An 11,771-nucleotide genomic window follows, 5' to 3' on the forward strand; every position below is an offset into this window, starting at 1 on the left:
CTTTGCTGGGGGCCATTATCGCGTAAAGATCCCATGTCTCTTTTACATTCAAATTTATGTAGCTCTCAATTTCCCCTCAGTAACTTACTCACTTAAGTAGTTTTATGCATTTCGAGGGCATGTGACATAAATCAGAAGGTAATGTCTGCATGGATACTATAAAACAAAATAGTAAATATAAATGGAATTATAGAATTGTCTCGTGTATGGTTCATGCGAAACAATTTTACCATTGATTTAATTTGAGGTACCAATAAGACTATGTATGTGAATGGCAGAAAAAAGTACAGTTAGCTTTTTTAGACGATAACGAAAAATAACAACTCAGATATGAAATATATCTCTTAATAAACCCATTTTGATTGTGTGTAAGGAACGCAGACTCCCCATTTCAATGATAAATTCCTTAACAATAGATTACCGCTTTTCTAAAGAAGTTTTCCCACTTTTTATCTGGATATTTATTTTAAGAAAACTCATTTTTAAGACTTCCAAAATATTTTTCTGCATTTGATATTCTTCATGATAGAAAATATCTGATCATCCATGCTTTTAGTATTTGTATATTAATGTACTTAGTTATATTTTGAAAAATGTTTTAATATTCCTTTCTGCAAGAGACGAGATAAGGGTGACATTCTTTTGTCCGCTCGAAACGACCTGTCTGAGATAAGAATAGAAACTTAAGAGAATTGGTCTAATAGCTCGTTCCCTTTGCAAGTACAATTGAAATGTGTATTTCATTTATGTAAGGTAAGCTTTTCCAGTTCTGTCAGGGCCTTAATTTTCCTAACCTCTAATACAACCTGTGTATCTATTTATCTGTTTCTAATTCTAAATATCTAATAGTATTTCTGTTGTCTCTGTAAGGCTTGTTTCATATTGGCCCTTTTACATATTAACTAATGATGATAATAATAATAATAATAATGCGCACTCCAAATTTTATTTATTTGATCTTTTTAACTTTCAGTTTGACCTTATTATAGCATAATACGTTATAAACGCCTAACCTAATTTATTTCCTCATTACGACAGCGGGCGTGAAAAAGGTTCTTTCATTTAGAATCTGAATAAGCACATAAAACATGCAGCACATCGCTCTCACAGAATCCAAACAGACTCGAAATCTCACACGTCCTGGAATCTCTCACGAGAGACCGCGAAACAGAGGCACCGCAATATCCTGAGGAAACAAATAGCCACAATTTGTTTCGGTTATTTCTGGAGGATCCTCATTGCTATTCGGATGAGACATTGACTGAGAAATAGAAATGGGGAGATTTCGTGAACTCCGCTCTTGGACGAGAACATACAACCACTGCATAGTTCCATCCTTGCAGATTCAGCGCTCTGCGGTTCCTCATGATCAACACTTTAAACTCTTCTCAACAACATATCTCATTTACTATTGATTCATAATTTTTATCTACAAATTACCTATCAATCGAAATCATATATGCTTTTTCTGGGCCATGTGTGACACGTAGAGAGTTTTTCATTGACTTTCAAAGTTTTCCGATAATGGTTCCTAGTGTGATGTCACGTTTTTCTTAATCAGACTGTTTGTCTTCTGTCACATTCAGTCATATCCTGACGTAAAGTTAATACACACACACACACACACATACACACACACACACACACACACACACACACACACACACACACACACACACACATATATATATATATATATATATATATATATATATATATATATATATATATATATATATATATATATATATATATATATATATATATATATATATATATATATATATATATATATATATATATATATATATATATATATATATATATATATATATATATATATATATATATATATATATATATATATATATATATATATATATATATATATATATATATATATACAGAGAGGGAGGGTAGGAGTCTTGGTACACTGGCATGTTTTCGCCTAATCACAGACATCAACATCAGAGTACCGGTGGCGTAGCCTGGAGGAACCAACTTAACACTTTCAAATCTAAGTGGCGTTGCCACTCGCTTCAAAGCTTTTTTCCCCTCCAAATAAAACGGTCTGTCTTTTCCTCATAGAGCTTTAAAATTGTTGTGGTTTCCTTATTGGCACATACTGATTGTTATATTAGTTATTCAGTAGGTGGGTGGTCTTCTTACGTTTACATTGGTTATTTTGCTAGTATCAGCTGCTAAAGTAATTGCAGTAGTATCAGTAGTGACATTAGTATTATTATACCTTATCATTTTCGACATTATTATGTTTCATCTCCAACAAGCAATTTTATTTATTACTGAAAATAGACATCTTTGATTATTAGTCAATGTCTGCTTAACTTAAGGCAATACAACAACAACAATAATAATAATAATAATAATAATAATAATAATAATAAAAGGAAATCTACTTACTACGCCAATGCCAAGTAGTTCCTATTTTCAAAACGAAATTAACTGCCATATTGTCCCCAATTAACTGACGATATGAGAGTCCCTAACATGAATAAAAACCGAAAGAAATCTTATCATCTCCCTATGTAGTGCACACACGCAATGACACACAGATATATATATATATATATATATATATATATATATATATATATATATATATATATATATATATATATATATATATATATATATATATATATATATATATATATATATATATATGTGTGTGTGTGTGTGTGTGTGTGTGTGTGTGTGTGTGTGTGTGTACGTATTATTTGTTATTAAAGCAAGCTTGAAGTTTTCTTTTTATAAAGCAGGCCGGCCTCAAAAACGTGTTGAACTCATGGGTTTCAGTGAGACTTCTAGGTATAAGATTACAAGTCCATGCCATTCTCCTACCTAGCTTCAATTCACTAGAGTCGACTAACCAATCCGTACCCAGTTCATAGTTACGTCATCTGAGCCACATTGCATCTTTTGGAAACGGCCCAATTTGGTATATCTGATGAATGAAGGGTGGATGATCAACATACCAATCTGCAGCCCCCTAGTTTTTAAGATCTGAGGTCGGACAGAAAAAGTGCGAACGGAGAGTTAAATGGCTTTCTTTTACAGAATACTGCTCTTTGATTTATGCTGCGCTCTTTCATTTTCACCTTCCCAGTTCTACCTCTGCTCCTCCTACTCCTCCTGCTACTGCTCCTGCTCCTGGTTCTGCTCCTCCTCCTCCTCCTCTTCCCCCTCCTTCCCATCTTCCTGCTACTGCTCCTCACCTACCGTCCTTCTTCTCCCCCCCGGGTCGACATCATCGTCATCATCGTCGCTGTCATTATCTTCTTGACTACAGTTACAAATTTATTACTTCTGTCGGTTACAAAGGCGTTAACCAAGAATGGGTTTTGAAATCGATTAGTCATCACTTACAGTGTAGTCCTTTTCAGTGTCCCTGGAAGGAGGTTATGGCTTCACCCATGTCTGTCTCTCACTCTGTCCAAGAGATATTCCAAAAGTTATTAATAAATAATCAGGGTTTTAGTTTGTGAGTGGGTGATGACCATGAAAAAAGTTAGTAGGACTTTGAGACTGAACCGGACCCTGTTATGGTTTCGGGGGAGAGGCGGGTGTTAGAGGGAGTCAGTTCCTACTTCATCTTTAGTGGTCAGTTCTTAAGGCTCCTCATGGAAATGGGAAATTGTTTACATACCACCATGCACAATATGGGTATGTGTGATCTTTTTATTTAGATTAGAATTACAATGGCAACATTAGCGAAGATGCATTTTAATACAAATTGATCAAATTTAAGATATCTTTCATAATTTGTTCATTCCCTGAAGTTTATTCAGGAGAAAGGAGAGAAGGGCAGTACGCACACGCACACACACACACACACTCATGCATGATAAAACTTGGTTTGATTACCACTAAAAAAGAAGATCATGTGAGAAAACGTTGTAGTCTCACTTTCTTTCATATCTCCTCTCCTCCCACCAAACGAAAAAAAAAAAAATCCGGTTAAAAGAAAGAAAAAAAAATTTTAGATTTCCAGTTCATGAGAAAACACTTCAGTTTAGGTATGGCTGCCCACGGAAAACAATAAACTGCACGAGAGCACCGAAGATGCAGCAGAGTAACAGTGAATATCTATTCACTGTTGTTATAACAGTAGCACTAATGGTAATGTAAATGCTAATAACAGTGAACGGTACACAAACTGTGTGCGGAATTATGCGTTATAGTTTTATTGTAAACTGACAATTGATTTTTTTTTTATTTGGTGAAATAAAATCACGTCTGCTTGGACACTGCGTTAATTGTTCAGATTTCAAATACTCAGTGCATCTGCCTCGGCCAAGATTCGAAATTCGGACTTTCGTTTGAATTAAAAAAGAAACTCGTTTGTTTTGATCTTTGTTAAAATTTATATATAAAAGATGAATCTACATTACTGAAAATTATATCTCAAAAGCCTAAAAAAATTCATTACTCTGCCAACTGGAAAACCATTAACTTACAAAAATGTATAGAACAAACAGATGCAGAAAATGAGGATTATTTTTCTAAGCAAAAAAAAAAAAAAAAAAAAAAAAATACATCCTTAGCACAGCACGTAGTCAGAATGATTTAAAAGCGAGAGGTTTTTTGAGTCGTTTTTAGGTTTAAAGCTGAAAACAATAATTACGCTTCTTTGTCAAAAATATTTCTTATAATAGCGTTCATGAGTTTAGTCATAATTTTCGTTGTATGTTAAAATAAAATGGAGGCTATTCTAAAGAAATTATATAATTTCTCGTCTGACATTGCTCATATTAAATGCTTTTCTTAGAAAAGCTTCTTTGACAGTGTTATGACTGGCACCTTTTTTGCTAACATTTTTACGTTTCGTGTTTAAGGATGGTTTTATTTGCAATTTGTTTTACAACCTATTTTTTTTTACATATGAAGTTTGTAAATATTGTAACCATGAGAATGAGAATAGATTTTTAAAGTTAATGCAATCTTTTCATTCTGGAAACATATTCAAACTGATATTAATATCTTCGTTTTTAGTGTTACATTCACAAAGGCAATATAAGAAATCGGAGGCAATATCGTGTGCGGACAATTAGCAGACAGACAATTGACCGACAGACATGTCAACCGACAGACAATTGGCTGACAGACATGTTAACCGACAGACAATTGACCGACAGACATGTTAACCGACAGACAATTGACCGACAGACATGTTAACCGACAGACAATTGGCCGACAGACATGTTAACCGACAGACAATTGACCGACAGACATGTTAACCGACAGACAATTGACCGACAGACATGTTAACCGACAGACAATTGACCGACAGACATGTTAACCGACAGACAATTGACCGACAGACATGTTAACCGACAGACAATTGGCCGACAGACATGTTAACCGACAGACAATTGACCGACAGACATGTTAACCGACAGACAATTGGCCGACAGACATGTTAACCGACAGACAATTGACCGACAGACATGTTAACCGACAGACAATTGACCGACAGACATGTTAACCGACAGACAATTGGCCGACAGACATGTTAACCGACAGACAATTGACCGACAGACATGTTAACCGACAGACAATTGACCGACAGACATGTTAACCGACAGACAATTAGCCGACAGACAATTGACCGACAGACAGTTAACCGATAGACAATTGGCCGACAGACATGTTAACCGACAGACAATTGGCCGACAGACATGTTAACCGATAGACAATTGGCCGACAGACATGTTAACCGACAGACAATTGGCCGACAGACATGTTAACCGACAGACAATTGGCCGACAGACATGTTAACCGATAGACAATTGGCCGACAGACATGTTAACCGATAGACAATTGACCGACAGACATGTTAACCGACAGACAATTAGCCGACAGACATGTTAACCGACAGACAATTGGCCGACAGACATGTTAACCGACAGACAATTGGCCGACAGACATGTTAACCGATAGACAATTGACCGACAGACATGTTAACCGACAGACAATTAGCCGACAGACAGTTAACCGACAGACAATTGGCCGACAGACATGTTAACCGACAGACAATTGACCGACAGACATGTTAACCGACAGACAATTAGCCGACAGACAATTGACCGACAGACAGTTAACCGATAGACAATTGGCCGACAGACATGTTAACCGACAGACAATTGGCCGACAGACATGTTAACCGATAGACAATTGGCCGACAGACATGTTAACCGACAGACAATTGGCCGACAGACATGTTAACCGACAGACAATTGGCCGACAGACATGTTAACCGACAGACAATTGGCCGACAGACATGTTAACCGATAGACAATTGACCGACAGACATGTTAACCGACAGACAATTGACCGACAGACATGTTAACCGACAGACAATTGGCCGACAGACAATTGACCGACAGACATGTTAACCGACAGACAATTAGCCGACAGACAATTGACCGACAGACAGTTAACCGATAGACAATTGGCCGACAGACATGTTAACCGACAGACAATTAGCCGACAGACAATTGACCGACAGACATGTTAACCGACAGACAATTAGCCGACAGACAATTGACCGACAGACAGTTAACCGATAGACAATTGGCCGACAGACATGTTAACCGACAGACAATTGGCCGACAGACATGTTAACCGATAGACAATTGGCCGACAGACATGTTAACCGACAGACAATTGGCCGACAGACATGTTAACCGACAGACAATTGGCCGACAGACATGTTAACCGACAGACAATTGGCCGACAGACATGTTAACCGATAGACAATTGACCGACAGACATGTTAACCGACTGACAATTGACCGACAGACATGTTAACCGACAGACAATTGGCCGACAGACATGTTAACCGACAGACAATTGACCGACAGACATGTTAACCGACAGACAATTGACCGACAGACATGTTAACCGACAGACAATTAGCCGACAGACAATTGACCGACAGACAGTTAACCGATAGACAATTGGCCGACAGGACAATTGGTCGATAAGACAATTGGCCGACAGACAGTTAGCCGACAGACAATTGGCCGACAGGACAATTGATCGATAATGCGTACATTAAATTTATTAAAAAATAAAGAAAAACATCCAAATGAAAGGAAAAAAATACAAAGCTAAAAACATAATATTCATGGTTACTATACTATACTAAACTACTTATTTTTGAAATCATTATACTAAACTACTTATTGTTAAGATTGTTATTCTAAACCAATTATTGCTGATATCGTTATGCTAAACAACTACTTTTGAGATCGTTATGCTAAACCACTTATTTTCAAATGCTTTTCCAGACCAAACTTTCATCTTGTTTTTACTAAGTTTATTTTTCCAAGCCCTTCAAGTATCAGTCATGGAGTTCATCTTAAAAAGGATCTAAAAAAAAAAGGTTAATATATACACGCTTTATTAAAAAAAATTAAAACTTACATTTTTTTACTTGTTAGTTTAATCGGAGAATAAACTATTGCTTCGTCGGTATGGCGGAGAAGGGAGAAGCAATATTTAAAAAAAATGTTGAGATTGCTTTTTTAAGACCCAAATTTATGTCTGTATCTGTGTGTATGTTTGGCAAGGGGGTTATGGGGCTAGAAGGGGAGAACTGATTTCCGAGAAGTAGAGAAACAGTGATTCCGAGAGTATTTTCATGAGAAAAGAGCAGCAGTAACACCAGATCCTTATTGCAGGGGAAACAGGGATACTGCCCACTTAGTCTCAACATCTGTAAGCTGTATTTTTCCGTATCCTTAACTGAAAAAAGGGGCAAAAAGTAAAAATTGTCTGTACAGCGTATAATGCTGTATCAGCCGAGGCCCATAAAACTTTCAGCCACGTCCGGTGGTGGCCTGTCATATAGAGTGGCCAGACGCACGATCATGGCTAAATTTAACCTTAAATAAAATAAAAACTACTGAGGCTAGGGTTCTGCAATTTGGTATGTTTGATGGTTGGAGGGTGGATGATCAACATACCGATTTGCAGCCCTCTAGCCTCAGTAGTTTTTAAGATCTGAGGGCGGAGAGAAAAAGTGCGGACGGAGAAACAAAGCCATCTCAATAGTTTTCTTTTACATCATAATCATTTGCATGTAGGTGGGGAATCTGGTAGACAATTTATTAAGAAAATCTAGAATGACAGCATCAGTAGGAAACAGATGTTCTTCCAGATTACAGCAAAATGTGGCTTAAGACAAACGATTTTAAGTAAAGGGATACTAAGATTCTCTCTCTCTCTCTCTCTCTCTCTCTCTCTCTCTCTCTCTCTCTCTCTCTCTCTCTCTTCTAATTATTCTTTGCTTTGTTTTCCAGAGAAAATTTTTACTTCAAACGTACCTGAGAAAGGAATAGCGCAAATTTATTGAGAAATTAAGGATTAATCAAGACTGTCTCAGAGTAATTACTGAAGGCTTGACAACTCCTTTATTCAGCGGATGTTTTATAACTGACTGAAGGCTGCATTCCTTCTGCTCAAAATGGAACGTGTAAGTACACTTTTATATATATATATATATATATATATATATATATATATATATATATATATATATATATATATATATATATATATATATATATATATATATATATACATATATATATATATATATATATATATATATATATATATATATATATATATATATATATATATATATATATATATATATATATATATATATATATATATATATATATATATATATATATATATATATATATATATATATATATATATATATATATATATATATATATATATATATATATATATATATATATATATATATATATATATATATATATATATATATATATATATATATATATATATATATATATATATATATATATATATATATATATATATATATATATATATATATATATATATATATATATATATATATATATATATATATATATATATATATATATATATATATATATATATATATATATATATATATATATATATATATATATATATATATATATATATATATATATATATATATACATATATATATATATATATACATATATATATATATATATATATATATATATATATATATATATATATATATATATATATATATATATATATATATATATATATATATATATATACAGTACTAGCTGGCCAACCCTGCGCTGCCTGGAAAAATTCTGAATAACAACCTATGGGTAAGCCCGTTAAAACTGAATAACAGTCCAAGGGCAGTGGGAATGCAGAGGGTAGGGGGAGAGGGTTGGGGAGGGAATAGGGAAGAAGGACGGGGAAAGGGGAGAGAAGTAAGAGGATAAATGAGGAGGGAATGGGGAGGGGAAGGGGAGGGGAAGGTGGAGGAGGGGATGGGGTGGGAGGGTGGATGGGAAGGGAGGGAAGGAGAGGAGAAGGGAGGAGGAAGGGATACGGGTAGGGGAGGGAATTGAGAGGGGGAACTGGAAGGGTGAGGGGGCGGGGAAGGGAAAGATAAAACCTAGATGGTAGGTTGTCAGCTTGACAAACAGCTTCAGAATATCCATAAGTTATTGAGATACAGCGTCCGTTGTCTATACAAATATTGAATTATTATCACGATGGTTATTTTAGACGCCGTAAAAAGAGCTGCAACTGTTTTCGGTTTTCTGTGCGTGTTAACGAACGCATTTCAGTTTCCTTTGGCGTTTCTGAGGAAAGGTACTTAAGAATTTGTCTTATATTGGCAAGGTATATTTAAGATACGTTTTGGCTTAAGATGAACTCTGAAAAACATATGGTAATTTCGTCGCAAGTAATTTTTAATGAGGCGGTGGATCTGTTGGGTTTTCATAAATTGTATCCTCTCTCTCTCTCTCTCTCTCTGTATATATATATATATATATATATATATATATATATATATATATATATATATATATATATATATATATATATATATATATATATATAAACACGCGGCCGCGTGGGTTAAAAATGCGTCCACTGTAGTCCTGAGTTCTTGTCTTCGTTGGTTCGAGCCCACGAGACGACGAATTTACTATCAACAAAAAAATTCCCCTTCGGTAACATATATGAAAAAATATATTATTTCCGAGGTAGAGCAATTGGATATTAAAGGACGTTTGTAGCTTACTGATTGATTATATATATATATATATATATATATATATATATATATATATATATATATATATATATATATATATATATATATATAAAGTCTTGGTTGACTTTGGACAGTAGTGGAGAACTATGTGCTGGCCTGTCAGTGTACTTCGGCTGTAGATGTTTTTGTGTCGATGATGCAGGTTTGCACAGTTGGATACAGAGAGCTATTTAATCATGATTTAAGTCCATGGAGACAGCGTGATTGAACATTGACCCGAGGTCGTTTTTTCTGGAAGAGATGATTGAGTGAGTGCGTATGTGTGTTGCATTCGAGAATGGTATATGAACAGGGGGGACAGACTCTTGCATGGGGGATTCCCTTTTGAGACTAGATCTGTTTTGGTTAGTGGTGATATGTCAGAAGATCACCACTGGAAAATCTGTTATTTGTCGCCATAGAAAGTGAGTACCATGATTCATGAACACATATCTTTTCCAGAAATTTTTGTGGAAAGACCTAATAGTGCTGCAGTAAAACCCCGCTGTGTCTCCCTTATGCATTTTCCTGTTCTGTGTCCCCAATGTGCATTTTTCTATTTTGAATAGGAATGACATTTAACACCATTTCAGGTTTTAATATATGATATATTTCTTTCAACAGGAATTCTGGTTTCATCCTGTGAGGACGACTATTTTGGGAAGTGTTGTTCATTCTTTACATACTATATGGCATTTATTGTGGTCTAGAATAATTATGACCTTATTACTTTATTTGGTAACCAAGTTGTTAGTCACTAGTGTTAGCTGGTTTAGAATTATTAATATTTGTGAATCAGAATTTCCTCTAGTAATGTTTCCCATTTATAGGGGGTGGAATTCACTCCATTTCATGGTCGTAACTTTTGCTGAATCACTTTCATTAAATTTGCAAATAAAGTCTAGTATTGTACTTCAGTGTGTAATTCCAGTAGGTCCTTGTTTAGGAATAGATTCAGTGAGAGAAATCGACAAAGGAGAAGGAATTTGCTGGCCCAGGGAGCCACGGCTACCAGTGACATCCTAGGAGAGTAAGATATTTGATCCTGTTCTTAAAACAGGTACTTTAATAAAAGATGACCGTATTTGACCTAGGGATAGGGTCATTTAACCGTGGTGGCATCAGTGTTAGAGTTAGGGTTACGTTTCCGAAGAGACATATCTTACTAATACTGGTATTGGCATCTCAGAATAGGATGTTGGGGGGGCCAGCGATTCAGGGTAGAAAGCTGTTGTGAGACACGCCAGAGCCAGTTTTTCTCGAGCGTGACTCTCTGTGTGTGTTTAAGATGCGCCACGGGGCGCAAGGTTTTAATGTGAATAGGGATTTATAGGCGTTAATTCATATTGGGGAGTGTTTGGGCATGTTTAATGTGTGTAGTGTGGGTAACTGCAGCATCTTGACCGCTAGTGAGTGTTAAAACACTTGAAAACGTGCATGTTCCTTTTCTCTCTCTCTCTCTCTCTCTCTCTCTCTTTGGAGAGAGAATTCTCGCGCTGTCGAGCAGAGGCGTACGTAAGTGTCATCATTTTCTTTTTTATTGTTAATTTTAATGTCAGATTGCATTGTTTTCATTGCACTGCAAATAATATTCGGGCGGTGGCTGTAGTGGCGTCATCCC

The sequence above is a fragment of the Macrobrachium rosenbergii genome, chromosome 1 (genome assembly GCF_040412425.1).
Source record: "Macrobrachium rosenbergii isolate ZJJX-2024 chromosome 1, ASM4041242v1, whole genome shotgun sequence".
Classification (NCBI taxonomy): domain Eukaryota; kingdom Metazoa; phylum Arthropoda; class Malacostraca; order Decapoda; family Palaemonidae; genus Macrobrachium; species Macrobrachium rosenbergii.